The sequence below is a fragment of the Panicum virgatum genome, chromosome 7K (genome assembly GCF_016808335.1).
Source record: "Panicum virgatum strain AP13 chromosome 7K, P.virgatum_v5, whole genome shotgun sequence".
Classification (NCBI taxonomy): Eukaryota; Viridiplantae; Streptophyta; class Magnoliopsida; order Poales; family Poaceae; genus Panicum; species Panicum virgatum.
Window position 1 is genome coordinate 18,297,389 of NC_053142.1, and position 18,623 is coordinate 18,316,011.

Below are 18,623 nucleotides of genomic sequence, written 5' to 3' on the forward strand. Positions count from 1 at the left end.
ACTTTGTCCCCAATTTGTTCCATAGCGTGCGCCAAAAATGACTCTAGAATTTTGCATCATGATCTGAAACAATAGTAGAAGGCATACCATGCAAGCGAACAATCTCTTTGAAAAAGAGGTTAGCAATATGAATGGCATCATCTGTTTTATGACAAGGTATAAAATGTGCCATCTTAGAAAATCGATCGACCACCACATAAACACTATCACTCTCCCTCTTCGTTCGAGGCAATCACAAAACAAAGTCCATAGAAATATCCGCCCACGGAACTGAAAGAATAGGAAGAGGCATATACAAACCATGTGAATTCAATCGCGACTTAGCCTTTTAACACGTTGTGCATCGAGCAACAAAGCGCTCAACATCACGCCGCATCCGAGTCCAAAAGAAGTGTGTGGACAGCACAGCCTCCATCTTCTTAGCACCAAAGTGGCCCATCAAACCACCACCATGCGCTTCCTGCGACAACAAGATATGAACGGAACCAACTGGAATGCATAGGTTGTTATCTCTAAACAAGTATCCATCATTTAGCACAAATTGATTCCATGTACGTCTCTCTTTGAAATTCAAGATCACATCTTTAAAATCATCATCTAGAGCATATTGTCCCTTAATCGTTTCGAGTCCAAAAATACGATAATCAAGTTGAGACAACATGTCATAGCATCTAGACAAAGCATCAGCAATCACATTATCGTTCCCCTTTTTGTGTTTAATGATGTAGGGAACAGTTTCAAGAAATTCCACCCACTTAGCATGTCTACGATTCAGATTTGTTTGTCTACAAAGATGCTTAAGTGATTCATGATCCGAATGAATAACAAATTCCATAGACCATAAGTAATGTTTCCACGTTTGTAAATATCTAATGAGAGCATATAATTCTTTATCTTACGTGGAATAATTAAGAACAGGTCCATTCAATTTCTCACTAAAGTAAGCAACAGGATTACCTCCTTGCATCAAAACAGCACCAATGCCAACTCCATTTGCATCACATTCAAGCTCAAAAGTCTTACTAAAATCAGGAAGTTGGAGTAGCGGCGCGTGAGTAAGCTTCTCTTTCAAAAGAGCAAAATAATCCTCCTGTGGCTGCCCCCAATGGAATGAGACACCCTTCTTCATCAGCTCATGTAAAGGGCAGTGGTGGTGCTGAAATCCTTCACAAAACGGCGATAAAATCCTGCAAGTCCAAGGAAACTCCGCACTTGTGTCACCGTCGACGGCGTTGGCCTACTCTGATTAGCATGCACCTTGCCCTCATCCACCTCAATGCCCTGTGGAGTCACAACATAGCCGTTCGGTGCAAAAGGTGCACTTCTCGAGGTTACCAAATAAGCACGCAGCTCGCAAAGCATCAAAAACAGCACGTAGATGATCAAGATGTTCAGATAAACATGTGCTGTAAATCAAGATATCATCAAAGTAAACCACCACGAATTTGCCTATAAAAGGACATAAAACCTCATTCATTAAATGCATGAAAGTACTAGGTACATTAGTTAACCCAAAAGGCATTACTATCCACTCATACAATCCGAACTTGGTTTTAAAAGGAGTTTTCCATTCAACGCCCAATTTCATTCTAATCTGGTGGTATCCACTGTGCAAATCAACCTTAGAGAAAATCTTAGAACCACTTAACTCATCAAACATGTCATCTAATCGAGGAATAGAATGACGATATCGGATGGTGATGTTGTTAATGGCTCTACAATCTACACACATGCACCAACTGTCATCTCTTTTTGAGCCAAAATGACAAGAATAGAACAAGGACTAAGGCTCTCACGTACACACCCACAGTACAAAAGGTCTTGGACTTGGCGCTGAATCTCCTTAGTCTCCTCAGGATTAGCCCGATATGCAGCACGGTTGGGCAAGCTCGCTCCAGGAATCAAATCAATTTGATGCTCAATCACGTGAATGGGAGGAAGCCCTAAAGGTATTTCAGAGGGAAAAACATCTCTGAACTCCTGCAAAAGGTTAGTCACAGGCGCAGGCAAAGTGCTAGCAATATCATCAATGGAAAATAAAGCATCTTTGCAAACCAAAGCATGGCAGCAAGCATCATCATCATGAATTTCAGCAAGATCAAATTTCATTGCAAGCATGACAGGAGCATTCAATTTAATTGCTTGCTGATTTTCAGTGGAACAGTTGGTTCTTTTTTAGCACTTTCAGCTCTATCTTTTTCAGCTTGTACAATTTCAGCAAGAATTAAAGGCAGCAAAGTAATTTTCTTCCCCTTATGCATGAAGGTGTATTTATTACTTCTACCATGGTGTTTAGCATCAGTATCATATTCCCAAGGTCTACCCAAAAAAAGAGAGCATGCATCCATAGGTACGACATCACAATCCGCAAAATCAGAATATATACCAATGGAAAAATGCACTCGTACCGTGTGTGTTACCTTAACCTCACCGGAATCACTGAACCACTGAATGTGATATGGGTGTGGCCATGGTCGTGTGGTCAAGCCAAGCCTCTTGACCAAATTTGAACTCACCAAATTGTTGCAACTTCCTCCATCAATAATCACACGTCCACGCCGATTCTGGATAGCGAAGAAAGTCTGGAACAAATTATGGCACTGCTGCTGTGAGAGCTCAGGCTGAGTACTAAGGACACGCTGCACAATGATGCTCCGAAGATTCGCCATGGCAGCACCACCAAACATGGCATCATCATCTATGGCAGCCTCACTGGAGTCACCATCATCATCATCCTCAGCATCAGAAGCACTAATGTAGCCATCATCTGTAGCAATGTATGTCCATTGGCTAGGGCAATCCTTCTTCACGTGTCCAATCCCATGGCAGTTGTGGCACTTAATGCTCGAAGTGCGACCACTAGACAGTGCTGCAGGTGTTGATGAATCCGGTTTCTTGGCAGGTGTAGCAGGAGTCGAGGCAGGTCGCGTGGCTGGTGGAGGGATCGAAGGTGTGCGACTCGAAGAAGGTGTGCTCGTCTTTGGCATAGATGAGGCGCCAAACGTACTCCGGGGTCGCTGTAGTCGTCCCTGCAATTCCTTTTCTACAAGCATAGCAAACTGGAACAACTTGTCGATAGTGTTAAAATCTTTATAATCAACAATATCCTGAATTTCATGCCCTAAACCTGAATAAAAATGACAAATAGCATCCTCGAGTCCCTCAAATATACCACAATGCTGCAAACCTTTTTGAAGCTCACCATAATAATCCTGAACAGATTTATCCCCTTGGTCTAAACGCATCAGTTTCTTACGTAATTGTCTATGATAAGATGGGGGAACAAATCTATTACGCATAGCTACCTTAAGATCATGCCAAGTCGCAGGTGCTCTACCATCGGCAACTAGACCAGTCCACCAAATGATAGCAAAATCTTTAAACTCACTAGTGGCTTGCATAACTTGATGACGTTCAGGTACAAGGTGTGAAGCAAATTTTTGTTCTATTGTCATCTTCCAATCAAGATATCCCTCAGCATCATAATGACCCGAAAAATATGGTATGGTAAACTTAATTTTAGCATAAGGGTCATCAGGAACACGATTGTTATTACCTTGGTGACGGTGTGGAGCACCAAAACCCATACCTTCTGTGTTCTGGTGAAGGTGGCATCGTAGGCGTAAGTCTCGAGTGGCTGCTTCATCATAATTGCCATGTTCATCAAGCACCGCATCATATGGAAAATGTGGAGGCGGCGGCGGTGGTGCCTGCTGCTGCTGTTTTGGACGTGTCTCCAATGCAGCAAGACTATCGACGATGTCGGACAACCGTCGATCCAGCCTCTCGTAAGTCTTGCCAAGCTCCATGGCAATGATCGCATCATGGACCGACTTATGGACCATTTCGTCCATCTTTTCTAGCTTTAGCTTGTTGGCCGCCTCAAGCTCTTCCCGGCTGACACATTCATTGAAATCTGTAGGGATCCTTGTTTCATCATCACCGTCTCCTGCCAATGCAAACACCAAAACAGGAACAAACGGTGAAGGTTATCCCGACTAATCTCATTACGCGCTCTCTTGTGGAACAAACATACGCACTATGTCTTACCAAGCTCTTACAAGTATCTTACGAAAATACAAAGCAAAGGATGGTACAATCGGAGGCTGGTTCGTGATACTTAACAAGAGGTAGTGAAACCGCAATTGTAAGGTCAAAGCTGTATTGATCAGAAGGTAATATGTGGAGCTCGGATGGCACAATATGTATGTTAGTGGAACACGATTCAATAATAGATAGCAATGATGAATAAAGGTCCCAAGTACTAGTCCTAGTTGCTGGCCTATTGTAAGGATCACTGGGGTGTCCGACCCTAGAGGGGGAGGGGGTGAATAGGGTCGCTAATCGCTTTCTATCCTAGGGCTCAATCTATTTGCATAAGATAAACCTAACACGTCCTACACATGCTAGTTATGACTAAGATTTATCTATGCTACTCTCTACTTACCCCTAAAAGACTTGCAACCTATAGCCAATCCTAATCAAACTAACTAGGAAAGTAAAGGCACGCAAGATAGAGTAAATGCGGAAATGTAATACGGTAAGTAAAGAGGTAATGGAGAGAATATGCAAACTCCCGTGATGACACCAGGACACACGATTTAACGTGGTTCGGTTAGGACACCAAGTCCCTCCCTACGTCCACGGCCACTTGTCCAACACGAACAAGTGTGATGCCGAGTCTCTCCGCTTGATCACCGTCTTGCGTTCGCCACCAAGGCTCCTGGCAAGCAAAGGCTAAGTGACCCCAAGTCACCAAGACAAGGCCACCGCCACCGTCTCTCTCGAAGCATCACCCACGGCACCATCTTCACTATCGGAGCTTCTCACCAAGAGGGGTCTCCTTCCCCGCACAAAGTGTCGTTGCCTCTCCACACCAAGTCAGAGGGTCACACGACGAGTACACAAGATGCTTGCCGCAGCAAGACTTTCACTCAAGCTAGTTCTCTCAAGAACTAAGCCTAATCAAGCACTAAGCACTCTCACAAGTGTGCTTAAGCCTATATGATGTACAATGATGCTCTATGGTGGTTGGAGGTGTTCTTCAAGTGTAGTAGGCTTTAGCAACTCCAGCCCTCTCAAATGACCCGGCCTTGGGGGTATATATAGCCCACACACCCCAAAAGAGCCGTTGGGAAAGGCTGACAAAATTTCTTAACGTCGGTTAAACCGACGCTCCAGGTTTGCCAACACCGGTTCAACCGGTGAGTGTACTTTCCCTTCTACTAGCCGTTACAGTCTTCCAACGGCTACTTGATCAATCGACCGACGCTCTCAAAACTAACATCAGTTTAACCAGTGAGTGCAAGTTTAGAAACCCCCCGAAAAATGGAGTCTCTGGACAACTGCACCGACGCTCACTTTTTCTTTATCGTCAGTTTAACCGGTGCCAGTAAAACTCCTGCTGCTTCTTCGGCCTCCAGGTCCATTACACCGGTGACTGTAAAACACCCAACGCCGGTTAATCCGGTGCCAAACCCTAGCTCGTAGCTTCTGTGTTCATTGCACTGATGAGTGCAATTTGCTCATCATCGGTTTAACCGGTGATAGCAAATTGTCTTCGTCTTGATCTTTTCGACTTGGATTTCTTCACGGCCTCTTCAATTCTTGTATGCACTTGTATTTCACATAGTGGGGATCAAACTCTACAACTTGAAAAATATGGCACCAATTGAAACAACATACCTTTGTTGAATTTGAGATACCACATGTAAGATTTTTTTTTTGTGGAAGGTGGTACCATTTTGAAGTGCATGTACCATAGCGGAACCACCGTAGGGGCGGCCCTTCGGGCCTAGCTACGCCTATCTTCTCTTTGTCATCACTTGAACCTAAAAGCCTGAGAATGATCATCTTAACGATCATATTAGTCCAAGTGTTGTGTGTGTCATCAATCACCAAAACATTATATTGAAATATGGCATGAGAGGACGTTTTCGCTACAATCTCCCCCTTTTTGGTGATTGATGACAACACAACCAAAGCAAGCAAGATGAATTGCAAGAATATGAAATTGATACCAATTTGAAAAGTTAGAAACTACTTACCTTGCTCGGATGACATTTCAATGCTCATTTAAAAAGGCACCAGCATTTGATTAGCCCATAGGACGAAATGCTTCCGGCTTGATAGCAATTGTGAAACAATGGCTTGTGGCCAATGTAAGACAATTATGTGGTTTGAACCATATGAGCAATGAAAATTTTGTACCTTAGTCCATGGGATCATCAAATTGCACTTCTCCCCCATATTGACTAAGTACCCTCCCCCTATCACCATGCATCCTTTTGCATTGCATTTTCCATTCCTCCCCCTTGGTAATGGCATCATTTGCTTGCTTTTAGGGTACATTTCTCCTCCTTTGTCATCAAACACCTAAAAGCTTCATAACCACTAGCAACAAGGAGCATTAGTAGCAAAATGAATTAACTAGGTGAAAGGTGTTTTACCTAGCCATGCCTCCCTATATCATTTATCTCTTTAACCTTTGGGAGTTATGGCTTGGTCTTCTTCCCTTGTCCAATCTTTCTTGATCAATTGATACCAATTGTAAGGTTAACTGCAATGTGGATCATCTTGATATCGAAGGATTGAGTGTATTACCATATGAACTAAGGGAGTGTGACTACAACAAATATCACTTTGAAAGCATGTTAGTCACAAAAAAACAAGCTATAGAGTTAGCTCCCCCTAAATGTGTCCAATAGTGTTTGAATTACCTAACCAAATGTATGCACTTGTATTTCACATAGTGGGGATCAAACTCTACATCTTGAAAAATATGGCACCAATTGAAACAACATACCTTTGTTGAATTTGAGATACCACTTGTAAGATTTTTTTGTGGAATGTGGTACCATTTTGAAGTGCATGTGCCATAGCGGAACCACCATAGGGGCGGCCCTTCGGGCCTAGCTACGCCTATCTTCTCTTTGTCATCACTTGAACCTAAAAGCCTGAGAATGGTCATCTTAACAATCATATTAGTCCAAGTGTTGTGTGTGTCATCAATCGCCAAAACTTTATATTGAAATATGGCATGAGAGGCCATTTTCGCTACAATCTCCCCCTTTTTGGTGATTGATGACAACACAACCAAAGCAAGCAAGATGAATTGCAAGAATATGAAATTGATACCAATTTGAAAAGTTAGAAACTACTTACCTTGCTCGGATGACATTTCAATGCTCATTTAAATAGCCACCGGCATTTGATTAGCCCATAGGATGAAATGCTTCCGGCTTGATAGCAATTGTGAAACAATGGCTTGTGGCCAATGTAAGACAATTGTGTGGTTTGAACCATATGAGCAATGAAAATTTTGTACCTTAGTCCATGGGATCATCAAATTGCACTACTCCCCCATATTGACTAAGTACCCTCCCCCTATCACCATGCATCCTTTTGCATTGCATTTTCCATTCCTCCCCCTTGGTAATGGCATCATTTGCTTGCTTTTAGGGTACATTTCTCCCCCTTTGTCATCAAACACCTAAAAGCTTCATAACCACTAGCAACAAGGAGCATTAGTAGCAAAATGAATTAACTAGGTGAAAGGTGTTTTACCTAGCCATGCCTCCCTATATCATTTATCTCTTTAACCTTTGGGAGTTATGGCTTGGTCTTCTTCCCTTGTCCAATCTTTCTTGATCAATTGATACCAATTGTAAGGTTAACTACAATGTGCATCATCTTGATATCGAAGGATTGAGTGTATTACCATATGGACTAAGGGAGTGTGACTACAACAAATATCACTTTGAAAGCATGTTAGTCACAAAAACACAAGCTATAGAGTTAGCTCCCCCTAAATGTGTGCAATAGTGTTTGAATCACCTAACCAAATGTATGCACTTGTATTTCACATAGTGGGGATCAAACTCTACATCTTGAAAAATATGGCACCAATTGAAACAACATACCTTTGTTGAATTTGAGATACCACTTGTAAGATTTTTTTTGTGGAAGGTGGTACCATTTTGAAGTGCATGTGCCATAGCGGAACCACCATAGGGGCGGCCCTTCGGGCCTAGCTACGCCTATCGTCTCTTTGTCATCACTTGAACCTAAAAGCCTGAGAATGGTCATCTTAACAATCATATTATTCCAAGTGTTGTGTGTGTCATCAATCGCCAAAACATTATATTGAAATATGGCATGAGAGGCCATTTTCGCTACAATCTCCCCCTTTTTGGTGATTGATGACAACACAACCAAAGCAAGCAAGATGAATTGCAAGAATATGAAATTGATACCAATTTGAAAAGTTAGAAACTACTTACCTTGCTCGGATGACATTTCAATGCTCATTTAAAAAGTCACCGGCATTTGATTAGCCCATAGGACAAAATGCTTCCGGCTTGATAGCAATTGCGAAACAATGGCTTGTGGCCAATGTAAGACAATTGTGTGGTTTGAACCATATGAGCAATTAAAATTTTGTACTGTCCATGGGATCATCAAATTGCACTTCTCCCCCATATTGACTAAGTACCCTCCCCCTATCACCATGCATCCTTTTGCATTGCATTTTCCATTCCTCCCCCTTGGTAATGGCATCATATGCTTGCTTTTAGGGTACATTTCTCCCCCTTTGTCATCAAACACCTAAAAGCTTCATAACCACTAGCAACAAGGAGCATTAGTAGCAAAATGAATTAACTAGGTGAAAGGTGTTTTACCTAGCCATGCCTCCCCATATCATTTATCTCTTTAACCTTTGGGAGTTATGACTTGGTCTTCTTCCCTTGTCCAATCTTTCTTGATCAATTGATACAATTGTAAGGTTAACTGCAATGTGCATCATCTTGACAATCATATTAGTCCAAGTGTTGTGTATGTCATCAATCGCCAAAACATTATATTGAAATATGGCATGAGAGGTCATTTTCGCTACACCTATACGTTTCCCAGAAAGGTAGTGCTAACAATAAAGGATCAAGTATGGAGATGATTAAAAACACTGAAATCAAAGGCAAAGCACACTTGGACAGATGCATCACCAATAGCAAAAAAAAAGGGCTCAACGGAGCGCGTCTTGAGTTGGAGGCACTAGTAGAAATCAACTTTTTCTCTTTTTTGCTTTTATTTTTCATATATTTTTTCTCTTTTTGCCTCACAAGAATAGGCACACCACAAAATTTTAGCTCAAACGGATGTAAGATGTGGCCTATGGAAATTCTCTAACAAACTTTAAAAAACGTGCAAAATCTTCAGAGCTCCGTCTAACAATTTTCTTAGCTGAATTTAAAAATTCTGAATTCGCCAAACTCGACAAAGCGAGGGACGGATGGATGCAAAAAAATTTCTCTTGTCCGAAGTGTTAAAGTTTGCCTGATTCCGAGTCCGTATGCGAAAGTTATTGCCGATTGAAGTGGGGAAGTCCGATTAGGGTTTTGGCGGAGGCAAAACCTAATCGGTTGGAAAGGCGATGGTGGATCTGGTGGCAGCGGAGGATGGAAAACACAGTACTAAACCAAAACACAAACTAACCAGCAACAAAACTAGGAACTAGGACACAAAACTCAACACTACGAACTCTGAAAAAGAATTATGCAAAGTAAACCTGACGCTAAACACGCCTGTGGGATGTGGAAACTAAACCCTAAATTTTTTTTTTTGGCTTTTGTGTGGACTATGGGACGAAGCAAAGTAAACACTCGAACTAGGGTAAGCCTGACGGTAATACCTTAGTCTCTGATTACCACTTCATGGGAACAGGGGGTGCCGATCTTCCGTCAGGTGGGGGTAACTATTGATTTGGTGAAGATGTCACACAAACGATCCGGCTTCCAATCAACACGACTAGAACCCCGCAATCGCAGCACCACTTCTCCTCTGGTTATCAACCATGAAGGTTAATCCTTGCCTGTGAATCAAAGACACAAGCAAGAACAAGGAAGAACACAATCTGAAAAATTGCAGATGAATGATTATGCACTCGAGTTAGGGTCTCACAAACAGACACGGCGGCAAAACTGTTCTTGACAGAATAATCTAAGCAAAACTCAAACCCTAATAAGGATGTGGCGTCTGCTAATAAAGTCTCTAGGGTCATGCAAGAGCCCCTGGATGCGTCCCTAATGGGCTCCAAAATGATACAAGGCCCAAAGACCAAAAGACGGCGTCGCAGCGCCGGGACAGAAACTGGATATCAACTTCCTCGGACGATTCCTATCGACTCCTGATGAATTTGGACCTGAAACAAGTACCATTGGAAGCATCTTGAAATTATCTTTCTAACCATATAAAGAACGTCCAAATCTGACTCTGTATGCGACCTGGGCATCTGTTTTAGTGCGGGCTATTCCTGGAGTACGAAACTGAAACGAAGTCGAATCGGTTTGGGCCTCCATCTTGTTTCGGACATCCTCGCTGGTCATCCATTCCTCCAAGGCATTCTCCATGCCCTTGCTGGTCCTCTCCTTTGTTCCTAAGTATAATTAAATCATTAGGTAGCAAACTATTCATAAAGTCACACGAATACTTACTTAGGAACGAGCTCACGTGTAAATTCAATAGTCGAGCGCGTGCGCGAGTAATTGGACCTTGTACATCAACTTGAGTCCATGGGAGTGATGTCCTCATCAAATTATGACATTGTCTGTGTTTCTCCCCTAAATCCCCTCCCCTGTATTCAATACACTTGCCCAAAAACTAACCGCCCAAGTGTAGGTGCGCCGGCGGATCCGATGGAGCCACTACCCTCTGGTGCATCCCTAACCGCAACCCCAATATTGAGTTTTCAGTCGCCCGCATCCAACCAAACTGACGGTGGATGACCATATGGGGGGCCATGACCACGTGATTCTTATATCCTTCCTTCCCCTCTCCGTTCCCTTAATCTGTTCTCTCTTTCTCCTTTTCTTCTTCGGATCTCGACTGCGGGGGACTCCGCAGGAGCTCCGCGCCCCAGGGCGAGTTGCGCAGTGACGCCCTCCGCCTCTTGGAGGGAGCGGCGTGGCTGTCCGACGACGGGGAAGGTCCGGCAGTGGGGACCCTCTATCTCTCCCCCTGTGTCTCTTTCTCCATCCATCTCTCCCCTCCCTCTCTCTCCAGTGGTGGAGGCGCCGGCGGGGGCCGGCTTCCCCGGCCGGTGGCATGATGGCCTTCAGCGGCGGCGACAGGCGGCCTGCCCTCCTCAGGGCCCCTACTCTCCCAGCGCTGCCGCCTGCTACCCAGCACCGCCGCCTATCCGTTAAGCAGCAGCAATGGTCGACAATTTTTTTATTTATTTGATGGAAACATTTTAACAAAAAATTTTATCCAAATTTTTTGTTTCGGATTTTTTTCCTTTTGTTTTATTTTTTTGATGGAAAAATTTTTATAAAATTTTTTTTGCCCGAGTTTTTTGTTTTTGGATGCAAAAGTTTTCTCTTGCAATTTTTTCAATGTGTTTCTCAAAAATTTCTCTTTCAAATTTTTGTCACCAAAATTTTTCCTGTCTCTTGAAAATTTTTCTCCAGAAAATGACAAAAAGTTACTAAAAAGAGAAAAAAGCATGGTCGGAAAATCGACTGTACGGACTGCAACTGACGGGCGACCGTAAATTAGCCTCCCCGAACCACAACCGATCTGCACCCAAACCACCACTGTATGCACATGTATCGCTCGATCTGTCGGAGAAATTCACTCTCGCAGTGGGGGGCGGACCCCTCTCCTGATGTGCTTGTGTTGATGGCACCAAGGCAGCCCTCCCATACCCGCATCTGCCTATGTCACGGCCGCTGTGAGCGGCGCTCACCTTCACCACCATCGGCGGACCTGGTTGGAGGCTCATGTTGCTGCTCCCCCCTCTCCGCCCATCTCTGAGGCTCGTTTCCGTGCAGCAAGTGGGACAATGAAGATTTCTGATGGAGCGAGAACTCACGGTCTCCGTGGCACAAGCATGCATTACAGACGTCTGTTACTGAGGTCTGCTCGTCTATTCTTTTGCTTGTGGTTTATTATTCTTGCCTAATTTCACTTGCTCGATAGCATTTAGAGAAGTAGTATTTTCCATTAGAGAAGTACTTTCATAATTTTGAGTAGTATTTTTTTTATAATATAGAGTAGTGTTTTTTGTGTTTTATAGTAGTTTATAACTTGTGAATCATGTGATCATGGTGACGCTGCCACACAACAACAATCCAATTGTGCAGTCCATGTGAAGTCATACTATAGTGGAAATAATTCTGCAAGTCAATAGTCATGTTATTTTTATTGTTCTAGTAAGCTATACCATAATGAATTTACTCCTACATGTACATTGTAGATCCATATGACACATTTTGGATCATTTATTAGTAGGCTAAATCCATCTGTGGTGCCTGATTAGTTCCGTTATGACTCTAATACCTGAAATTTGTAGCAGTTTGCATTTTTCTTTTGTTTCTATCGGGCGTGCAGATAACCCTGCTTAGTTTCTGTTAGATAAGCTGCAAGCTAAAAAGATTCAGGGCTTGATGCATCCACAGGTGACTAGTTCTTTGACCATTACTCATCTTAATCTTCAACAATTTTGGTAAATACTTCTTTGAATATTACTCCTCTTAATTTTTTAACAATTATGTAGTATTTTTGTAATTTGGAGTAGTATTTTGTTCATATCAACTACCTCCGTTTCAAATTGTAATTCGTTTGACTTTTTTATCCCAAGTTTGAGTACTCGACTTATTCAAAAAATTTGTGCAAATATTGCCAAATTTAGGCCATTCTTGAAGATCTTGTATTGATAATTCAACTCACAACAAAAAAAGTGATATTTTGCACAAATTTTTAAATAAGACGAGCGGTCAAACTTGAGGTCAAAAAAGTCAAGCGACCTATAATTTGAAACGCAGGAATAGGCCGTAATATTTCGTAATTTAGACCGGTATGTGCTTCTGTTTGTAAAGCTACAATCTATAAGGATTCAGAGGCAGTTGCATGCATGGGGTGATTACTTCTTTGAATATTACTCCTCTTAATTTTAGAGAAATTTATGCAATATTTTTCTCATATTTAGAATAGTATTTTTATTAATATTCGTGTAGTAATTTCAAAATTTAGAGTACTATGTGCCTCTGTTAGATAAGCCACAAGCTAGAATGATTCAGGGGGCAGATGCTTGCACGGGGTGATTACTTATTTGAATATTAATCCTCTTAATTTTAAACAATTTTGGTAATTGCTTCTTCGAATATTTCTGCTCTTAGTTTTAAACAGTTTTATGTAATATTTTTTTCATAATTCAAAGTAGTATTTTTGTTCATATTCAGAGAGTAATCTCACAATTTACAGTAGTATCTTTTACAATTTTCATATTTGATATTTTAGACACTGTAATAAATATTTATTGGTAATGCATGCAATTAGGAGAGGCATAGTCGCATAGAGCTGTCGCGGAGATGCTCCTGAGAGCAGTCCTACATGGGAACATGTTAGACAATGGGCTTGTGCGACAGCATGACCGCATGGTGGTGAATGTTGTGGCATCACCTCTATGATTTTTGTGTGATGCGTGATCAACTTCATGTCACATAATTATTTTTAAATATAAACACGTCACGTGTGTTTTTGAACATAAATACAATTCCAATTCTTCGATTTTTTGTTAAATTTATTTGTTACGGTTGTATTTCTGCAAGAGTTGTAGGTTCACTCATGCTAGAGCTACATCGTCAATCGGCAAAATTATGTTTGTATCGTTCCTATAAATGTAAGTAAAAGTCATTCTTACTTTTATAATTGTTGACGCAAATCTCGGTCAACACACGAACGCACTAGATCGTGCGGCACGAGAAAGAGCTCGATGCAGCTCTCCCTGCGTGGAGCGGTCAGACCGGTCTAAGGAACCGGTTAGACCGGTCGCCGGTGAGAATCGGCGACGGCCGACGAACGCGAACCCAGGAGGGACCCCGTCAGGGTAGGTGCACGTAGGGTTGTTCTAGGATCGGCAGGCCACCTAGAACTTCTTCAAACGTCGCGGAGACGAAGGAAGAACAGCAGATGGGGTTGGAAAAGCTAGGGTTTGGAGAAGAGGATAAATAGTAGATTTTGTATTGATTTTTGTTCAATTGGATTCCCTAATCGGCCGTGACCCTTTATATTTATAGGGTGGGGTGGACTTACCCCGCAAGAAATCGTGTTTACAGATCTAAATCTATGAAAAACCCTAGTTGTACTCAGACTCTACCTGGACCGGTCAGACCAGTCGGAACTACTGGTCAGACCGGTCGGTCCCTGCCGGACTGGCCACAGTGCCTCGACCGGTCAGGCCGCTCGGTCAGACCGGTCAGACCGGTTTGTGCCAATTTTGGCTGTCAACATATGCACCCCTGTTTTTTGGTAAAGCTTGCTTGCCAATAAAACATTCTTCTGAGCAAAAATTGACTAAGGGCGATGATTAACACTACATCGGCCATTTTTTGTACTAAAGACAATAAACAATTATCGGCCATATTTTGCTCAAGTCGATGTTGAAACAAATTGTTTGGGCCGCCACACCTTTTTCATTGTCGCTGACGTCTTTGGCACGGCCTCCACTTGTTGTTCCACTGCCTCCTTCTTGCGCATACGTTGCAGCCTTCGCTTCTGAGTATGAGACAAGCCTGAGGGACACCACCTCGGCTGTAAATACTTTGAATCTTGCTCCTTGCTCTTCTCATTCTCTTTGCTGCAATCAACATCTTGCTTGACCGGATTATTGCTAGCAACAATCGGTCTTTATAGTAATGCATGATTTGGATACATAGGAGGATATTGAATATAATATGATCGCATATGTATCTTACTATAATCCATAGGTATATAAAAGTAAGGATACCAGCAATACCATGGAGCAATCGGTCCACTAGATAAAGTATAATTACCTTGACTCGATTGCTCTTGATGTCTTGACGATGATCCCGTATCCTTGACTTCGCTTGGTGGCCCCTTATGTCTCTGAGCACTCCTTTCCTTCTCATATTTGGCCAAAAGTTCCTTAAAACTCGGCATTGTCTTGATTTTGGAGGATTTCCCAGATTTACTGGGCGCACCGGTCAGACCGGTCCCATGACCGGTCAGACCGGTCGAACTGGTCAGACCACCGCTATGGCCGGTCAGACCGGTCGACTTGTTGTCGGCCTTCTTCTTCTTGTCTTGCCCCCCGAGTATTTTTGCGCCTTGAGAGGTCTGTAATGTCAGCTACTTTTCAGGTCTTTCATCACCAATAACTACATTTTTCCCTTTTGTCGATTCGGCTTGACTTGGCCGAACTAACACTTTGGGATTACTCAATTCCAACATATGCACCGGGAAAGGATTCTGATCAATTTGCATATTAAGAATAACCAATCGTCCTTCATTAATGTCCGATTGAATTTGTCTACGTAACACATTGCAATCATTAGTAGCATGTGAAAAAGTATTATGAAATTTGCAATATGCTCGCCGCTTCAACTCTTCAAGCGGCGGTGGAGTATGTGACATCTTGACATATCTAATCCTATATAACTCATCAAATATCCTCTCGCACTTGGATACATCAAAAGTAAATCGTTGATTTTGCTGATTTTTCTGAATCGGCATAAGAGAAGAACAAGTAAATGGTTTAGCTTGAGATGGCCAAGCAAACTCAGCAGCATACACATCATTAGGCTCATCGTCCGAACAATTTGAATTGCATTCTAAAGAATGCACACTTGAACGATGATGCCTATTAGATTCTTGAGACTCTTTGCCACGGCTTTCTACAGCCAAAGCTCTTTGATGCACCACAATAATAGTAAAGAAATCATAGCCCTCTAATCTTTCTTTAATATGATAGCGCAAGCCATTAAAAGCCAAGTCAGCTAAATCCTTTTCTGCAATATTCACACTAAAGCATCGGTTTTTTGTATCGCGGAATCGTCTCATATAATCATTGACAGATTCATCACGCGATTGTCTAACCAATGTCAAGTGAGACAATTTAAGCTCATCATGCCCACAGAAAAAAGTGCTCATGGAACTTCTGCTCTAATTGTTCCCATGAGCCAATAGAATTAGGTGCCAAAGATGAAAACCATGAGAAAGCGGTTCCAGTTAGATAAAGAAAATAAACGCACTTTTAACTCGTCTATTGAACCAGCTTCTCCTAATTAGGCAAGATACTGACTAATATACTCAAAAGTACTCCTAGTATCTTCCCCACTGAATTTAACAAACTCAGGCAACATAAAACCAGTAGGGTATGCAACTGAATCAAACGAAGTAGGATACGGCTTTTGGTATGTGCGGGTTTTACTTCTAACTGTAACGAACATGGCACCATTTATGCCATTTCGAGTGATTTTGGTGATCGAATGACAATGCAATCAATGGGACTAATATGATTGTTAAGATGACCATTCTCAGGCTTTTAGGTTCAAGTGATGACAAAGAGAAGAAAGGCAAAGTTAGGCCCGAAGGGCCGCCCCTATGGGGGTAGGCGCACGTAGGGTTGTTCTAGAATCGGCAGGCCACCTAGAACGCCTTCAAACGTCGCGGAGACGAAGGAAGAACAGCAGATGGGGTTGGAAAAGCTAGGGTTTGGAGAAGAGGATAAAAAGTAGAGTTTGTATTGATTTTTGTTCGATTGGATTCCCAAATCGGCCGTGACCCTTTATATTTATAGGGTGGGGTGGACTTATCCCGCAAGAAATCCTGTTTACAGATATAAATATATGAAAAACTCTAGTTGTACTTGGACTCTACCTGGACCGGTCAGACCGGTCGGAACTACCGGTCAGACCGGTCCTGCCGAACAGGCCACAGTACCTTGACCGGTCAGACTGGTTTGTGCCAATTTTGGCTGTCAACATTAAGCGTAACTCTGTTTCCGCAAGAGTAATATGGCTCTCTCATGTCAGTATTTTTAGTGGCAGAACCTGCTGTAGCAATAGAAATTTACTAACACACAAATTAAGAACACTACAGTAAATCGGGGCGGGGGCCATGCTTGCGGGAGGTGTGATGGGAGTAAGATCGCTAGATAATTTGACCCCGTAAAAAAAAACTAGTGGTAGTAAATCAATTGACGTATGGGGACTGAGTTCACCGCTCCACCATCAATAAAATGGTCGACTAGGCACCGGGTCAGATATGGAACATGGGAACAATCACTTTTTACTCCCGTGCTACCTCAACGGCGTTAGAGGTTCGGTGCCTTTTACTCCCGCACACACCAAGTCGTAAAATTTATCTCATGCGACAACCGGTCAACTCAAATCGCTACAACTGCGCCAAAAATATCCACGAAAACTGAGGGATGCTCAGCCTGGTCTAGCAAGCGTTAAATCAGGACAGATCGGTAGGTGTCTAGTCAAGCGTTAAATCAGGGCATACTCGCAGATGTCTAGTCAAGGAGCATTAAATTACACCTTTTACTACTAAATGATGTTAGCATGTAAATTCAGTGCGCCAGTGAGCTAAATAGCAATTTAAGGCGCACGGCGGCGCTCTCGTCGGAGCTCTGGCGCACTATATATAGGAAGAGTTTTTTCTATACTCGTGTATGTTTTTTCTATACTCGTGTATAGCTACTCTCATCGTCAGTATACCATCATGTGTATGTCCGCATATTTATTTATCACTTTGAGTATATTCGTATATTTATTCTAAAATACTTCAAAGGTATATACATGAAAAAATTCAAAAGCAGTCCTATTTTTTAAATATACTATGATTATACCATAGTATATAAAATAAGTATGTCCATATACTCTATGTATGGTCACATATCCAATATATATTCTAGTATGAACACATACTTCGCATACATACTCTTCGTTGGATTAGATCCGTCCGATATCATGAGATATACATGTGAGGTAGCTACAAGCAAATGTAGAAAGGATATACACACACACAAAAGCTGCGCAGGGGATTGGACTTGGAGCCGAGAGGGGAAAGCAATGCGAATGGCGGCCCTGGAAGAATTGAGAAAACAGTGAAAGCGGGGAGTTACCCTAGGTCATCCTCGCGGTTAAATAATCAGGCGCGTCGCAATCTTGTAAATTTACAGAAGTTGAAACGTTCTTTCCTCATTCCTAGAATAGACATTTCGGATTTGGAAGTTTATTTGATTTAGCAATTTTTTTCTAGGATATTACTCGAAAAAAGGGTCACTCGAATTTTTGACCAAACATCTCTAAACCAAACCACTGTTCGCCTACACGGTGTGTAAATGCTACTCGATGGGTAGCCATGTAGGCCGATTAGCCATGTCAAGCCGTGCAAAATAGTTTTGACCGTTTAAAAGGCCATTTAAATGGCCCTGTATACCAAGTTTTGCTAAATGATGGATGATCGACCGTTCACCGTTAACGTTTAGGCTAACATTGAAACAAACACATCAAAATTATGTCAGGATATTTTGGATCCTTTCAAGAATTTGGATTCAAGGCTTGAGGGCTACTGGGTATGTGTCAGCACTGATTTGTTTTTCAAATTTATTTGGAAAATGAAAGTTGAAATTCAAGATTCTAGATGGACCATCGGCCTGAATTCTTCGATTCAACCTAAGGCGCGGGGGCTACTTTATATGGAGTGCAATTTTTTATTGCACACCATATATATGAAGATAATTCATGAAGGCTTCAAGACTACTCGAGCAAAAGCACTACACACCCTTGGTGCAGCCAAAGAAGTACTTGGAAGAC

The 18,623-nt window shown here is 42.3% G+C and overlaps 1 long non-coding RNA gene across 1 annotated transcript; it reads right to left on the minus strand.

Moving 5' to 3' along the window:
* Positions 1-14,352: 14,352 nt before the first annotated feature.
* On the minus strand, positions 14,353-15,017 carry LOC120642930. The gene is made up of 2 exons (XR_005662798.1): positions 14,832-15,017; positions 14,353-14,635 (listed from the first exon to the last, which is right to left on the minus strand). It is a non-coding gene; the product is annotated as an uncharacterized LOC120642930 (long non-coding RNA).
* Positions 15,018-18,623: the final 3,606 nt, after the last annotated feature.